The sequence below is a fragment of the Eubalaena glacialis genome, chromosome 2 (genome assembly GCF_028564815.1).
Source record: "Eubalaena glacialis isolate mEubGla1 chromosome 2, mEubGla1.1.hap2.+ XY, whole genome shotgun sequence".
NCBI classification, from domain to species: domain Eukaryota; kingdom Metazoa; phylum Chordata; class Mammalia; order Artiodactyla; family Balaenidae; genus Eubalaena; species Eubalaena glacialis.
The window spans coordinates 63,862,514-63,880,448 of NC_083717.1; the positions used below are offsets into that span (position 1 = coordinate 63,862,514).

At 39.0% G+C, this 17,935-nt stretch overlaps 1 pseudogene; it reads right to left on the reverse strand.

The window, feature by feature from the left end:
* Nucleotides 1-3,827: 3,827 nt before the first annotated feature.
* Nucleotides 3,828-4,524, reverse strand: LOC133085070 (ADP-ribosylation factor 4-like; annotated as a pseudogene).
* Nucleotides 4,525-17,935: the final 13,411 nt, after the last annotated feature.

The following is a 17,935-nucleotide window of genomic DNA, read 5'->3' on the forward strand; positions in this document are numbered from 1 at the left end:
TTTGCATCTGCTAATCCCAAACTCCCAATCCTTCCCTCCCCCACCCCTCCTCCCCCTTGGCAACCACAAGTCTGTTCTCTATGTCTGTGAGTCTGTTTCTGTTTTGTAGATATGATCACTTGTGTCATATTTTAGCTTCCACATATAAGTGATATCATATGGTATTTGTCTTTCTATTTCTGACTTACTTCGCTTAGTATAATAATCTCTCGGTCCATCCATGTTGCTGCAAATGGCATTATTCCATTCTTTCTTATGGCCGAGTAATATACCGTTGTATGTATATACCACATCTACCTTATCCATTCATCTGTCGATGGACATTTAGGCTCTTTCCATGTCTTGGCTATTGTAAATAGTGCTGCAATGAACATAAGGGTGCATGTATCTTTTTGAATTACAGTTTTCTCTGGATATATGCCCAGGAGTGGAATTGCTGGATCATATGGCAACTCTATTTTTAGTTTTTTGAGGAACCGCCATACTGTTTTTCATAGTGGCTGCACCAATTTACATTCCCACCAACAGTGTAAGAGGGTTCCCTTCTCTCCACACCCTCTCCAGTACTTATTATTTGTAGACTTTTTAATGATGGCCATCCTGACCAGTGTGAGGTGATACCTCATTGTAGTTTTCATTTTCATCTCTCTAATAATTAGCAATGATGAGCATATTTTCACGTGCCTATTGGTCATCTGTGTCTTCTTTGGAGAAATGTCTATTCAGATCTTCTGCCCATATTTCTACTGGGTTGTGGGTTTTTTTGCTATTGAATTGTATGAGCTGTTTGTATATTTTTAAAATTAAGCCCTTATCAGTCGCATCATTTGCAAATATTTTCTCCCAGTCCATAGGTTGTCTTTTCGTTTTGTTTATGGTTTCCTTTGCTGTGCCATAGCTTGTAAGCTTGATTAGGTCCCATTTGTTTATTTTTGCTTTTATTTCTATTGCCTTGGGAGACTGACTTAAGAAAACATTTGTGCGATTTATGTCAGAGAATGTTTTGCCTATGTTCTCTTCTAGGAGTTTTATGGTGTCTTGTCTTATATTTAAGTCTTTAAGCCATTTTGAGTTTATTTTTGTGTATGGTAAGAGCATGTGTTCTAACGTGATTGGTTTACATGTGGCTGTCCAACTTTCCCTACACCACTTACTGGAGAGACTGTCTTTTCCCCATTGCCTCCTTTGTTAAAGATTAATTGTCCATAGTCTGTGGGTTTATTTCTGGGCTCTCTTTTCTGTTCCATTTATCTGTATGTCTGTTTTTGTGCCAATACCATGCTATTTTGATTACTGTAGCTTTGTCGTATTGTCTGAAGTCTGGAAGGGTGATGCTTCCTGCTTTGTTCTTTTTCCTCAGGGTTGCTTTGGCAATTCTGGGTCTTTTATGGGTTTGTATAAATTTTAGGATTATTTTGGTCTAGTTCTGTAAAAAATGTCACTGGTAATTTGAAAGGGATCACATTGAATCTGTAGATTACTTTGTGTAGTATGGCCATTTTAACAATACTAATTCTTTTTTTTTTTTTTTTAGTGTTGACTTTTTTATTAATTTTTATTGGAGTATAGTTGCTTTAACAATATTAATTCTTGAGTGGAGTAAAATATTTAAAGTGTTGAGAGAAAAAAATCTCCAGTCTAGAACTCTGGGTCCTGCAAAATTATCCTTCAGAAATGAAGGAGAAATAAAGACTTTTTCAGAGAAACTAAAATTAAGGGAATTTGTTGCCAATAGACCTGCCTTGCAAGAAATGTTAAAAGAAGTTTTTTTAGAGAATAGGTAAACAATATAGTTCAGAAATATGGATTTACATAAAGAAAGGGAGAGCATTGAAGGAGAAGTAAGTGAAGATAAAATAAAAACTTATTTTTCTTGTTCTGAATTGATCTAAAAATAATAATTTGTTCAAAATAATAGCAACAATGTATTTGAATATATATCTATATATATGCTTATGTATGTTTATACATAAGTGAAATGAATGATGGCAATGATACAAGGGATGGGAGGGAGAAATTAGGATCCTTTCATTATTATAAGGTACTCATACTACCTGCGAAGCAGTAAAATGTTATTGAAAATGGACTTGTAAATGTGTATTACAAACTCTAGAGGTACCACCAAAAAAAAAAAGTTTTAAAAAAGTATAACTAATATGCTAAGAAAGGAGAGAAAATGGAATCATACGAAATGCTCAATTAAAACTACAAGAGGCAGAGAAAGAGTGGAAGACAAAAATAGGAACAATAAACAAGGACAATAAATAGAAAATAGTAAAAATATGGTAGATAGTAATCCAACTGTATCAATGATCACTTTGAACGTCAGTGGTCTAAATGCATCAATTAAAAGACAGATTGTCAGAGTGCATCAAAAAACAAGACCCAACTAGATGTTGTCTATAAGAAACCCAGTTTAAATATAAAGACACATATAGACTTTTTTTTTATAAATTTATTTTATTTATTTATTTTTGGCTGTGTTGGGTCTTCGGTTGCTACGCGCGGGCTTTCTCTAGTTGCGGCGAGCGGGAGCTACTCTTCTTTGTGGTGCACGGGCTTCTCATTGCGGTGGCTTCTCTTGTTGTGGAGCGTGGGCTCTAGGCACATGGGCTTCAGTAGTTGTGGCTCATGGGCTCTAGAGTGCAGGATCAGTAGTTGTGGTGCACAGGCTTAGTTGCTCCATGACATGTGGGATCTTCCCGGACAAGGGCTCAAACCCGTGTCCCCTGCATTGGCAGGCGGCTTCTTAACCACTGTGCCACCAGAGAAGTCCCTAAAGACACATATAGATTTAAAGTAAATGGATGGAGGAAAATATACCATGCTAACAATAATCAAAAGAAAGCAAGAATAGCCATATTAATTTCAGACAGATCAGACTTCAGAGAAAGGAAAGTTATCTGGGATAAAAAGGGCATTACATAATGATAAAGAGATCAATTCTCCAAGAAGACAGTACCAAATTCTGGCAAGGATGTGGAGCAACGGAAACTCTGATTCATTGCTGGTGGGAATGCAGAATGGTACAACTACTTTGGAAGGCAGTTTGGCAGTTTCTTACAAAACTAAAATACTCTTTTTTTTTTTTTACATGTTTTATCATTTTGTTAGGAATAATTCCAGATGGGTTACAAATAAAACTTATTCATTGAGTTTGATGAGTTTTCCAAAAACTCTTAATGAAGACATGTTCACCAATAAACAATAAAACATCAGCAGAACTATCATATACTGGGCAAAGAGTCAGGCTGATACCAAAAGCAACATGCAACATAAAAAAGATACAATATAAAGGAAGACAATCTGCTGAGTATTAAAAATCATCTCAATATGAACTCTTTGCAACTAGCACAGCACTAATTAGCTATCAAATCCAAACCACACCAAGGTAAGCTTGGTTGATAGAAGCCAGGAATCAATAATGGGGGGAAATATAAGCTCCTCAGTGCAAAAGAACTGAATAGTGTTTTGGAGCATTTCCCTGGCTGGTACAAGCAGTATTAAAAAATCTTTTTGAAAAAAAAAGTCTTTTTGGCAAGGGAGAAAAATAAATACAAATGGAATGCTACATTTTTTAAATCAGCAGACTGTCTCAGGAATGATAAAGGTATCAGTAAAGTAGCAAGGGGATAACTTTAAAACATTATTTGTTGGGGGCTCAAAAAGACATTCAAAATGGATTTATTTAAAGGTGTCACATTAGCTACGTCCAGGCATTTAGGCTTAAGGAAAGTAAAATTAGAAGAGGACACCCTTTTTCCCCAAGTTAAGAGAATCTCTTTAAAACCAAGCCTATTGCTAAATGGCAACATCCTACTTGGTAAACAATAATTGGCAACAAAATAAGTTTAAACGCTGTAATATTCTGCCCAAACCAGTCCCAGATACTGTTTAATAACCAAGATGCAAACTAATTTTGTTGTAACAAGCCTAGACCAATTCCATCAAACATGTCCTTGGTTAGATATCCAGTTTCATTTAACGTTCTGAAAGCTCATTTGACAGCCAGTCAAGTCCCTCATACAGACCGGTTCCTTGTGTAGCACAAGTGGCTTGAACATACCATGTTCTGTTACGAAGAGACTGAGGACCTAATTAATCTGTCATTTCATTAATGGCCATAGCATTCGGCAAATCCTGTTTGTTTGCAAAAAGCAGAAACATGGATTCTTGCAGCTCATCTTCCTGAAGCATTTTCTGCAGCTCTTCTTCTCCTTCCTGAATTCTTTCACGATCATTGCTATCTACCACAAAAATGAGACCCTGGGTATTTTGGAAGTAATGCCTCCAGAGAGGCCTAATTTTATCTTGACCACCAACATCACATACTGTGAAACAATTGTTCTTATATTCTACTGTTTCCACATTAAAACCAATGGTAGGAATGGTGGTGACTATCTCTCCTAACTTCAGTTTATACAGAATGGTCGTCTTGCCAGCAGCATCCAATCCAGCCATCAAAATGTGCATCTGCTTCTTGCTGAAGAGATGGGAGAAGAGGGAGGAGATGGTGAAGCCCATGGTGGTAGTGGCACTTGCTATGGGCAGGAGCAGAAGGGGTTTGGGGCGACCCCGGGCCTTCTTTCACGCTCCTGGCAAACTCAGGGAGGAAAGAGGAGCTGAGGGCCGCAGGGACGGCTCGCTGGCCAGTGTGTACCATGGAGCTCCCCTCTGGGACAGGAATTAGCAGGCTGATGACCTGCTCGACGACTCTAAAATACTGTTATCATGTGATCTATCAATCTCACTCCTTGGTATTTACCCCAATGAGTTGAAAACTTATGCCCACACAAAAACCTGCACACAGGTATTTATAACAGCTTTATTCATAATTGTCAAAACTTGGAAGCACCGAAATGTCCTTCAGTAGGTGAATGGATAAATAAACTGTGATACATCCAGACAATGGAATATTATTCAGCGCTAAAGAGAAAAGAGCTATCAAGCCACAAAAAGACATGAAGGAAACTTCAATGCATGTTACTTAGTGAAAGAAGCCAATCTGAAAAGCCTACATACAGTATAATTCCAACTCTATGATATTCTGGAAAAGACAAAACTATGAAGACAGTAAAAAGATCAGTGCTTGCCAGGGTTTGTTGGGGAGAGGGATGAATGGGTGGAGCACAGAGGGTTTTTAGGGCAGTGAAAGTATTCTACATAATACTGTAATGGTGGGTACGTGGCATTTTACATTTGCCTAAACCCATAGAATATACAACACAAACAGTGAACCCTAACATAAACTGTGGGCTTTAGTTAATAATAACATATCAATATTGGTCCATCAATTGTAACAAATGTACCAGACTAATGCAAAATGCTAATAATTGGAGAAGTTGGGGTTGGGAAGTAAGGGGAACTCTCTGTACTTTCTGCTCAATTTTTCTGTAAACCTAAAACGGCTTAACAGTTTTTAAAGTCTATTAACTAAACAAAACAAGAACATCAACAACATGGAAGTAATGACATTAAATGATTGGCAAGTCATCTTGGATCCTGAATTCAGTTGAACTGCATGTACTCAGGGACAGTCTATAAGCCGAAGGCAAAGCTAGACCCCAAAGTGCTTCCTTGGTGAGTTTTCTGCTGTTTTCTTTAAGTTGCAGCCATGTCTGAACTCTGGTTTTGCCATTTCTCTACAACTTGCCCAGTTTGACAACTTGAACAATCGCAGCTCTCTTCCGTCCCAGCACTTACTAACGGGGGTTGCATCCTTATGCTGTTGGTATCATATGCTGAGAAAATTACTAAACACATTTTTTATCTTTCCCTTTACAAAAGTAGAGGTGCATAAAGTGACATAGCAATCATTTTCACAATTAGGGAACTCGAGTAGTCGAGAAGCTAATCAATTACACTGTACAGTGCTCAAAGGGCTCAGAAATTTGCAGGACTGGATACCTCTGGAAGTAGGAGTAAAGGTAGATCTGAAAAGAGAAAGGTAGTGAAAGTCAGCTAAAGGAACAGTTAGACTCTCCCCCCCACCCCGCCTCCCCGCCCCACCACCGACCATGCCCTCATCCACTTAGCTCAGCTAGGGAATAGCCCCTGCCTCACTCTGCAGAAAACTGTTGGTTTATTCTCTGGAGAGCACAAAACAAGTCCTAAGAAACACCAGACTCGATTGAAGGCAGGGATTACATACTGGAAGTTGAAGCATCCTGCTCTCTTCTCACACTTGGATTTCAGAATCCTAGAAACCATACATGGCTTCTGGCAGGTTTCTATGGGAAATCTAACCAGTCTAAGAGGGAAAAAAAAAACTAAGAAACTGATAACAGAATCCTCTGCAATGGCCCAGGAGGATTGCTATTCAGTGAAGCCTCAGTTGACAAGTCTTTCACACTGGCCTGATTATCCAATCATCTTTTTAGTGCCCTACACCTTGAGCAGAGCATATGAAGACAACATCATTAATTACCAAGGAAATGTAAATCAAAACCATAATGAGGTAACATTACATACCACTAGAATGACTAAAATTAAAAAGACTGTTAATACTAAGTGTTGGTAAAGATGCAGAGCAATTAGAACTCTCATACATTGCTGATGGGAATGTAGAAACAGTGCAACCACTTTGGGAAAACAGTTTGACAGTTTTTTTTTTATAAAGTTAAGAATATCCTTACCATAAACCCCAGCAATTCTACAACTTGGTATTTACCCAAGAGAAATGAAAACATTTGTCCATACAATACGTTGTACACAAATATTCATAACAGCTTTATGCCTAATAGCTTCAACTGGAAACAAACCAAATGTCCATCTCTAAATGAATGGATAAATAAATTGTGCTCTATTAATGTAACGGGATACTATTCAGCAATAAAAAAGGAAGTAAACTACAGATTCACGCATCATTAATGAATCTCAGAAACATTACACATGAAGTCATTTGTATGGAATTCTAGAGCAAGCAAAACTAATCTATTGTGGCATAAAGCAGATCACTGTTTGCCTAAGGTTGGAGTTGGGGGAATAATGACTATAAAGGGTACCAGGGGTGATGGAAATATTCTACATCTTGATTGTAGTGATGGTTACATGGGTATATACCTGTAAATACATGTTAAAATTGGTACATTTATTGTATGTAAATTATACCAGTGGAATGAGAATGCAAATTATATCTCATAAAGTTTACTTTTTAAAAAAATTCATTACATATTCAAGGATCATTGAACATTTGAGAAAAGCATTTAATATGGGAGAAAGAGGCCAAGAAAAATAACCAGAAAAAGTAAGCTGAAGAAAACAGAGACTGTGTATGGGCCAAAAAATATTTTTAATGAAAACTTACCATTAATATCCTCAGAGATACTTTGCTTCAAAAAAATGAAAGATTTTCTTTCCTACAAAATAAGAAAGATTGCTATAGTGAAAGAATATTCAGAGAACAAAAAAAGAGCTCTTATAAATTAAAAGTACAATAGCAAAAAAATTTAACTGAATAGAAATGTTGGAAGATTATCTTTATTTATTTTTTATATTGGAGTATATTTGGTTTACAATGTTGTGTTAGTTTCAGGTGTACAGCAAAGTGATTTAGTTATACATATACATATATCTATTCTTTTTCAGATTCTTTTCCCATATAGGTTATTACAGAATACTGAGTAGAGTTCCCTGTGCTATACAGTAGGTCCTTGTTGCTTATCTATTTTATATATAGTAGTGTGTATATGTTAATCCCAACCTCCTAATTTATCCCTCTCCCTATCTTTCCCCTTTGGTAACCATAAGTTTGTTTTCTAAGTCTGTGAGTCAGTTTCTATTTTGTAAATAAGTTCATTTGTATCATTTTTTTTTAGATTCCACATGTAAGTGATATCATGTGATATTTGTCTTTCTCTGTCTGACTTACTTCACTTAGTATGATAATCTCTAGGTCCAACCATGTTGCTGCAAGTGGCATTATTTCATTCTTTTTTATGGCTGAGTAATATTCCATTGTATATATGTACCGCATCTTCCTTATCCATTCCTCTGTCAATGGATGTTTAGGTTGCTTCCATGTCTTGGCTATTGTAAATAGTGCTACAATGAACATTGGGGTGCATGTATCTTTTCAAAGCATGGTTTTCTCTGGATATATGCCCAGGAGTGGGATTGCTGGATCATATGGTAGCTTTATTTTTAGTTTTTTAAGGAACCTCCATACTGTTTTTCATAGTGGCTGTACCAATTTACATTCCCACCAACAGTGTAGGAGGGTTCCCTTTTGTCCACACCCTCTCCAGCATTTATTATTTGTAGACTTTTTTATGATGGCCATCTGACTGGTGTGAGGTGATACCTCATTGTAATTTTGATTTGCATTTCTTTAATAATTAGCAATGTTGAGCATCTTTTCATGTGATTTTTGACCATCTGTATGTCTTCTTTGGAGAAATGTCTATTTAGATCTCCTGCCAATTTTTTGATTGGGTTGTTTGCTTTTTTGATATTGAGCTGCATGAGCTATTTGTGTATTTTGGAGATTAATCCCTTGTCAGTCGCATCATTCACAAATATTTTCTCCCATTCTGTGCATTGTCTTTTCATTTTGTTTATGGTTTCCTTTGCTGTACAAAAGCTTTTAAGTATAATTAGGTCCCATTTGTTTATTTTTGTTTTTATTTTCATTACTCTAGGAGGTAGATCCAAAAAGATACTGCAGCAATTTATGTCAAAGTGTGTTCTGCCTATGATTTCCTCTAAGAGTTTTATAGTATCTGGTCTTACATTTAGGCCTTTGATACATTTTGAGTTTATTTTTGTGTATGGTGTTAGGGAGTGTTCTAATTTCATTTTTTAGATGTAGCTGTCTAGATTTCACAGCACCACTTATTGAAGAGACTCTCTTTTCTCCATTGTGTATTCTTGCCTCCTTTGTCATAGGTTAATTGACCATAGGTGCGTTGATTTATTTCTGGGCTTTCTATCCTGTTCCATTGATCTATATGTCTATTTTTGTGCTGGTACCATATTCTTTTAATGACTGTAACCTTGTAGTATAGTCTGAAGTCAGGGAGCCTGATTCCTCCAGCTCTGTTTTTCTTTCTCAGGATTGCTTTGGCTATTTGGGGTCTTTTGCATTTCCATACAAATTTTAAAGTTTTTTGTTCTAGTTCTGTGAAAAATGCCATTGGTAATTTGATAGAGATTACACTGAATCTGTAGATTGCCTTGGGTCATACAGTCATTTTGATGATATTGATTCTTATGGAAGATTATTTTTTAAAAATCTTCCAGAAAGTGGGAGAGGGGAAAAAACCTAAAAATATGGAAAATAGAAAAGAAAATCAAGACTCAGTTTGGGAAGTCTGTGATATGAATTACAGAAAGAAAAACAGGAGGGAATCATCAAAGAAATAACTCAAGAAAAATTTTCAGAACTGGAGGATAGGTGTTTCCAGATCAAAAGAACCCTTTGAGTATCTAATGGGTAAAAATAGAGCCACACCAAGGCATGTCATGATAAAATTTCAGAAACTAAAAACAAAGAGGAGATGTTTCCAGAAAGGGGGAAAACGTCTTCATACAAACAATTAAGAATCAAAATTGCTTTTTAGGCTTCTTGATAGCAACATTAGAAGCTGGAAGACAGGGAATAATTCCTCCAAAATTCTGAGTAAAACTTGTATACCTGACGTAGAATCCTAATTCAAGTCAAATTGTCAATTAATGGTTAGAGTTTAATAAAGATATTCTCAGAAGTACAATGTGTCAAAAAAGTACATGTTTGTTTTTTTAAGAAACTACTAGAGGTTGTGATTCATCAAAACAAAGGACTAAATATAGAAAGAGACGGGAATCAGGGACAAGGGGATCCAAAAAAGGGATGAGGGAACTCCCCAAGACAATGGTGAAGGAAACCAAGATCACATCTGTATCACAACCAGCCCATACCAGAGCAGATTAGAAGGCTCCAGGGACAGGTACTTCCAGAAAGTGAAATTGAATGTACATCTGATGCATCTGGAGCAATCATGAGAAGATTTAGAGAACTGGTAGAGGATTTGGGGTTGAATTAGCGATAATAATACACACAAGAAAACTAAGCAAATGGAAAAATTAAGACAGTTAATTCCAGGGAAAGTAAAACCTTATGCAGGAAGGGAAAAGTAATCTTAATCATGGGACACTCATAGTTCAACCATGAATAGTATTTACATCACCATAATAATGTAAACATTGAATATTGAGGTAACCAAATTTATGATATAAGTGCATTGAGAGCATAAGGAGATGGGAAATATTCATGCTTGTGAAAAATCTAGAAGTAGCAGCAGAAGCATATTATTTAGTAATTCAGAGGTAAATAGAATCAGTTAAAGAGTTGAAAGTATAATAGTTGCCTCTGGGAAGCAGGAAATTAAGGGAAGAAGTGATGAGTTTACAATTTTGTAATAAGCCATGCAGAACTCTTAAAACTAAGCACACAACACCTAGCTCCTTGGAGAAATGGCTGATCCCAAGGCTAGGGCAGGGTGGGTACAAGATGAGCCTAGAACAGCTTGTTATTCCAGAAAGTAAGGAAGTACTTAGAGAATGCTGGGGTGTGTCACAAGGACACAAGAACCAGCTTGAAGGGATCCCCACTGGCCACGTCTGGGACAGTCTGCCCAAAATACTTAAGTGCAGTAATGTGTTATAAACCATGGAAAAAATAAGAGTTTGTGAGCCTATACTGAAAACTGATAAATAACAAATAATAAATAAATACGTAGGGGTGGGAGTCTGGGGGTGTGGTCTCTTGAATGTCAAGGAGATCTCTTGAAGAATGTCAAGAGCCAGCTGGTGAATGTGGAGGGAATTCTAGAGTTAGGAAAATCCTCATTTTGTAATCATCATTATAAAGATTGAATCAGGCAAGAATCATCAGTGGATACTAATTCTAGGGGAAGTTCTGATGAGAAGCAGGATACTTAAATGGTCTTAAAGTGTCTATCTACAGGCTGCTTATTAGTTGCAAGGGAGAGGCGAAGAACTAATTCTATAATGACAGAAATAGGGCAACACCTTGGCAGAGTGATTAAAATTAACGACAGCTAGGAGGGACAGGTGAACATTGTGTGTTTCCAAATGTGATACCCTGAAAGGTCACCACATCTCCAATACAGTATTCTGGTCATGAAGTCATAACCACAATTTAATCAAAATGAGCATTTGTATATATGAGGAATATTCTAGTTTAAAAGATAGGTGAGAGGGACTCTATTCTTAACAAATGTCAATGTCATAAAAATCAAAGAAAGGCTGTGGAAATGTTCTAGATTAAAAGAGGTTAAAGAGATATGACAGCTAAAAGCAGTACTTGACCCTTGACTGGGTTCTGTGCTGGAGGGGAAAATGCAATAAAGGACATTATTAGATCAACTGACAAAATTAGAATACAGACAGTAGATTAGATAACAATTACTGTAGCAATGTAAGTTGTAAGTATATGAAGTTGATAACTGTACTGTAGTTACATAAGAGACTATTTCTATTCTTAGGAAACACCAAAGTATTTAGGGGTAAAGGACTATGAGGTATATAGCTTACCATCAAATGGTGCAGGAAAAAATTTTGGAGAGAGAGGGTACATGATAAAGCAAATGGGTTTAAAATGTTAACAATAAGTAAATCAAGGTATATGGATGCTTCTTATTCTATTTTTATAAATTTGAAATTATTGCCAGATAAAACGTTAAAAAGAAACTAAACACATCCTTATTTTTTTTTTTAAAGGTTAACAGATTTTTTTCTTTTTCTTGGCTGCGTTTGGTCTTTGTTGCTTTCTCCAGTTGCCGCGAGCAAGGGGCTACTCCCTGTTGCAGTGCATGGGCCGGGCTTCTCATTGTGGTGGCTTCTCTCGTTGTGGAGCACAGGCTCTAGGCACGCAGGCTTCAGTAGTTGTGGCTCGCGGGCTTAGTTGCTCTGTGGCATGTGGGATCATCCCGGACCAGGGATCGAACCCGTGTCCCCTGCATTAGCAGGCGGATTCTTAACCACTCTGCCACCAGGGAAGTCCCTAAACACATCTTGATGTCCCCCGAATTTTAATTAAAAAAATAATAGTACAATAAATACTATGTATCCACCTTAAGAAATAAAATATTACTAATTGAAAAAATTTACATTGAGCAACCTGAGTATTGATATATTTGTGGGGAAAGACTAATAAATCACAGGTTCCACAGATACACAGAAGACATTGATTAGATATATATGTAGATATATTTCCGTGTCCCTCCTTCTAGTATCTTTCATCTAGAACCTGCTAACATGTGTTCCCAATGCTTAAAGTTCAGCATGTATTGTATGGTCTCAGTGATTTAAAAAACATAAAAGTATGGTTATAAAAATTATACTATGAGGAAATACACAAAACTGAATTTCATTTTCTGTTTCATAAACTTATGTATTTTCCAGACTTTCTCTAATAACCATACATAACATTTATTTTATCAAAATAGTTACAGTTTTAAAAATCAGCCTATATAATTTTGCATGTATCATATGATCACAATCAATAAAACTATAGACAACAAAAGAATGAAAGGGAAGGTACCAAAAATGATTAGTTCTGGGTGATGAGAACATGATTTTTTTTCTTCTTTCAATCTTTCCCTATTTTCCTAATTACTGCTATAATAACAAAACACCAATTTTCTTTTTTCATCAATGAGAGAGTTACAGATTATTTTTTAAATGAGGTCCTTACACCTCACTATATGCACCAAAACTAATTCCGGGGATTTTAAAGAATTAACTTTTCAAATTGTACAAAACTTGGAGAATATGAAATCAAACCGCTTGAAGGGGGTAATTTTCTAAACGTATGAATACTAAGAGAAATCACAAAGAAAAGGATTTGCTGTATAAAAATTCTGTAATATTGTACAGTCAGAATAGTATCTCAAGTCCCAAGGTTGTGACTTCACACTGATAGAAATGCTAACATAAGCCTCCTTAACCCTTCAGCCCTTTTGATGTAATCTCTCTCCAGACCCCTCTCCTTGGTGGCTCAGATTGGCCCGTTTATTCATTTCCACTCCCACCTCTCGGGGAAGACAACCTGAAGGGTTCTAGTGCAACAGGCTCCTTTCTTGCTTGACCTTGACATAAAGCAGTAACAATTCTCAACACTCTCCATCCGTTTCTTTGCTTCCTGACCCTCCTAGAGATGAAAGCTAGAGAACGCCTTTTTCCCTCCTTTATCCCATTTCCTGGCAGAAGGCGAGAGGCTTCTCTCCCAGGCTTGGCCAAGGACTCCTGCAGAAGGGCCAGTGTGGCCGTCCTCCTCTCTCCAGGATGGCGTCTTTGTCTATGATTGCTGTTCCATCTCCAGCAGCGAGGCAGACCATCTGCTGATGCCTACACCAGCTGCCGTCTCGTCTTAGCTTTCTCGTCTCCCCTGAGAATTCCCTGATTCAGGCACATGGTATTCTCTCCTGCCCTTGCTCAGGCTGGGTCCTTATCTTTAGGGAGCTTTCACAATCTCTCCCCTTCACTTAGCATTGCCCTGGTTTCCCCTTGGGGACTGAGGTCTGTAGCCCTCCCCGAATGAGTCCCCTAGTGTTATATATGCCACCACATGGGACCATAGAAAAGGGAGTGCATCCTGGAAAGTATTTGAGAGAGCTCACAAGGGACATATAGCTTCCGCCAGGAGGAAAACAGATCCCGGGGCTCTCAATCCCAGGGGACCTTAGTTTCAGTTCCCCATATGGAGTCTCAGACCTGTGAATCATGCCCAAGGTTGAAATTTTACTTCGGTATAGTTTCACGGAGAAAAAGAAAAAATATAAAAAGAGCTCATTCATTTAGATAAGACTCTTTTTCCACCTAGAAAGCTCTCCCCCACATGTCTCCACATTTTTAAATCAGACACATCCTTCAGGGTCTGGAATAAATGCCATCTCCATCAGAAAGTCTTCTCTGATCTTCAGATGAGTATGATCTTTCCTCCTTCTCAAATCCCTTAGTCCTGTATTCATATGTCTCCTGGGCAGAACAGGTGCTTCCCATCCCCTGCTACAATGCCCATGCCCTGCCTTTCTCAGCCTACTGCTGAGTCCTCAGCACATGCCAGGCCCAGCTTGGTCAAGTTACAGCATGAACTGAGTTGACCTGAGCGGAGCTGCTGGCAACCCTGAATCATGACAGTAATAATTCTCTGCAAATGGGTGCTGGCTGGCTGGCTGGCTGCATAAAACTCTTACCCAGATCACAGAGCTCTGTTTTCCAGAGCTCTCTAGTGCCCTGCGCCCCTACTCTCTCCATCACGACCTGGTCCATGCCAGGCCCAGGACACTTGAGCCCAGCATGGTTCTTATAACACTAATGAGTTACACAACTCATTTTCCTTCTTCTCTTCATTGTCGGTCAGGTCCCTCAAAGCAGAGACTGAGACGGACTCTTGGGCAAGTGATGTATTGAGGGAGTACTCTCAGGAGAAACCTGTAGATGAGTGAGAGAAGCAGGAGAAGGCAGGGGAGGAAGCTTTGCAAAGACGTCAGGGGAAATCTAGCCACAGCCTGATCAGTGGAGAGCCCTGGGTCACCAAGGGTCCAGAGGCAAGGGGGCTGGGCTACTAGACTCCCCCACTGGTCAGCCCTTGGCCAAGATGCCTCCTGAGCGGGTGAGATTTGTAACCTCCTCCACTTCCAGCTTCTATCAGCCGAGGGCACGCCTCCAGGCAAGAGTGCAGGTGTGAGCCGTTAGCAGCCAACACCCACAGCAGCCAGAGGTTGGGTGCACCAGCCTGGTACTGGGGATCTGGGTGAGACACTAACATCTGTTACACCTCCGGCTATGGAATGAATATTTGTGTTCCCCTTCCCCACCAAAGTCATATGTTAAGGCCCTAATCCCCAATGTGGTAGTGTTTGGAGATGGAACATTTGGGAGGTAATTGGGTTTGGATGAGGTCGTGTGGGTAGAGTTCCCATTATGGCATTGGTGCCCTTCAAAGGCAATGAAGAGACCTGAGCTCTCTCTCAGCCGCGTGAGGATACAGTGAGAACACAGCTGTCTATGAGCCAGCAAGCAGGCCCTCACCATCACCCAACCATGCTGGCACCTGGATCTGGGGCTTCCAGCCTCCAGAATTGTGAGAAATAAATGTTTGTTTCTAAAGCCATCCACTCCACAGTATCTTGTTACAGCAGCCCTAACTGACTAAGACATGCCCCCTTACTTTTTCTCTTCCTGCGCATATTTTTTTTGGACAGGTCTGTCACTTTCACTTTTTTTTTTTTTAAACCTTCATAGTTGGACAGGAACACAATCACCTAATTCCAGTCTTGATCAACATTACTGAAACCCCAGACTACTTGCTTCCACAGATTGGACAAGGGGTCATTTTGAAGTTTCATCACAGAATCTTAGAGACCATCTACTATTGTTTCTTCATTTCATAAATGAGGAAACTAAGGCACAGATAGACAAGATTTACTTTGTGTAGCAAATTTTGTAGCAGAACCAAGCCTGAGGCTGCCTAACTTTCAGGCAAGAGCTATTCCACCATACCCCCATTCCTCCTTACATCATTGCTTTATGACTGTTTTGCTAAGATGTTCTAATTAATCATTATTGGAAATGATCATTAAGTTCATTGCTTGGGAAAAAGTTGCATGCCAGGAATAGTCTTCCTTCCTGTGGTTTATGTCTTAGATGAGGACATGGAGTTAAGCCAGATATAGAACCTACTTAAAACCTTACAGAGTTTTAAACCAAACTTGAACCTTCTGGAGTTCGTTTATTCATTCTTGGCAACTTCCTGCTTCCTGATTCTTGGAAAGTTGCTGGCTCATTTAGAAGAAAAATCATGAGATTTCTTGTGCATTGAGTAGCTCTTACAAAACAATCTTTTGAGGTGTAAAGTGTAAATGAATAAGAAACAGAAGACTGAAGTTCTCCTAAAATACACATGTATGTAATCATTAAGGGAACAGGCACACTAGGCAAAATGCATAATGGTTTCTTGTGCAGAAAGAGTATTATGCCCAGCAAATCCCAAACATGCTAGAGTTTTCCCTTTGTCTGAGACTCTCTTTGTCAAAGGGTATTAGAGGGAGCATGGTCAGGGCTAAACCCATTCTACTCTCTCTCCCAAGCATTTCTCTTGAAATATGCTCTATGAATAAGGGTTCTTTCTGCTTCGCAATCCATACTGGTCAGAATAACCTATCACGGAATCAGAGCCTTTAGGCTAAAAGAATGTGGTCATCCAGTTTCCTGACCATCATGGGCCAATTAGGACAATTGTTTTTCTGTATTTAAAGCTCTGAAGATTGAATGCCATGGAAGAGCGGTCGCCTCAGAACACACATGATTTCCATTGCCACAAATAAGACATTTTTGTTTCTTCTTTGACCTTCAGTCACCTAGAAGGCTGGCTGGTCTCTACCCTGGTCCACACTCCAGCTCTCTCCTAGCCCTAGTTCAGTTTAAGGCTCAATAAGATTTCCTCTTATACAACAGTTCCTCTCTGTTGTATATTAGATATGATGGTCCTCCTTCTTAATAGCTGGTCTATCTGTCAAAGCAAAGGGCAAATATAAGCAATTGTCTAATGTCTAGAAACTCCGTTTGGTTATTCTAGCCAATTGGCTCCCACTTCACCCCACACATCACTCTTCTTCAGCATGATGAATTAAATTAAATTCTCCCTCCACCACACCAGTAGGATGGAGCATCGCCCCTTCCACACAACTACAACAAATTTTCAAAACAATTTTCAATTCTGTTTACCAGCTTTTAAACATTCCAGGTCTCCCTACTCTTTTGAAACATGGCAGATACAGCATAGCTGAGTAGATGGGGCACAGCCTTTGGAGCCAACTGACCAAGTGTAACTCCTGGCTCTGCTCCTTATTATCTTTGTGGCCTTGGGTAAGCTACTCGACATTTCTGAACCTGAGTTTCCTCGTCCGTATACCAGAGTCACACTGGTTAGCTTGTCAGGGAGTTGTGAAGGTCGAATGAGTTGATGTTCAAAAATACCCAGCCCATAACAGGTGCTCAAAAACTGGGAGCAATTGCTATTATTACTGTTTTAGTGACATCCGTTCTTCATTGCAGATTGTGAAAAATCACCCCAATCTTACTGAAGGTCCTCTTGCTGACAGCTGGGGCCAAGGTCCAAACCGTTCCTGGAGCCCTTGCTGCACTTTCTCTCCTCCTGCCCCTCAACCCCAGCCAGGGAGAGGAGAGTGTAGACTCATGAAATTGCTTTCTCAAGTTTTCCCAAGGTGAAGCAGGACCTCCCAAGTAAAGAGACGCTTGAATTATCATTCCTTTCTTGTTATTCCTCCAGGTTTTGTTTGGTGATGGGGGAATATTTTGAAGCATCAGCTCTTCTCCTTCTCCCAACTTGCCTCTACCTCTGACTTAAAAAAAAAAAAAAAAAAATCAGCCGTTTGCTGCGGCATGATCTAGCTCTCCCCAGAGGAGTTAGCCAAATTTCCAGGTATTTCCAAGTATATATCAGGCACCTGGAAATGTGGGTCTGGAGTTTGGAAAAGGGTTAAAAGATGGAGACATGGATTTAGACATTGTCTCAGTCAGTTCAGGCTGCTATAACAAAATTACCAGAGATTGGTGGCTAAAACAACAAACATTTATTTCTCACAATTCTGGAGGCTGGTAAGTCCAAGCTCAAGGAACTGGTAGATCCAGTGTCTGGTGAGGGCCCACTTCCTAGCTTGTAGACACAGCCACTTTCTCTCTGTATCCTCACATGGCAAAGAGAGAGAGGGCTAGCTCCCTTCCTCCTCTTATAAGGACACCAATCCCCATCACAGGCTCCACGTTCATGACCTAATTACCTCCCAAAGCCCCACCTCCAAATACCATCACACTAGGACTTCAACATAAGAATTTGGGGTGAGACACAAACGTGCAGAATATAGCAGACATCCTCTACCTGAGCTATTCATTGAACCCCAGGGGGTGA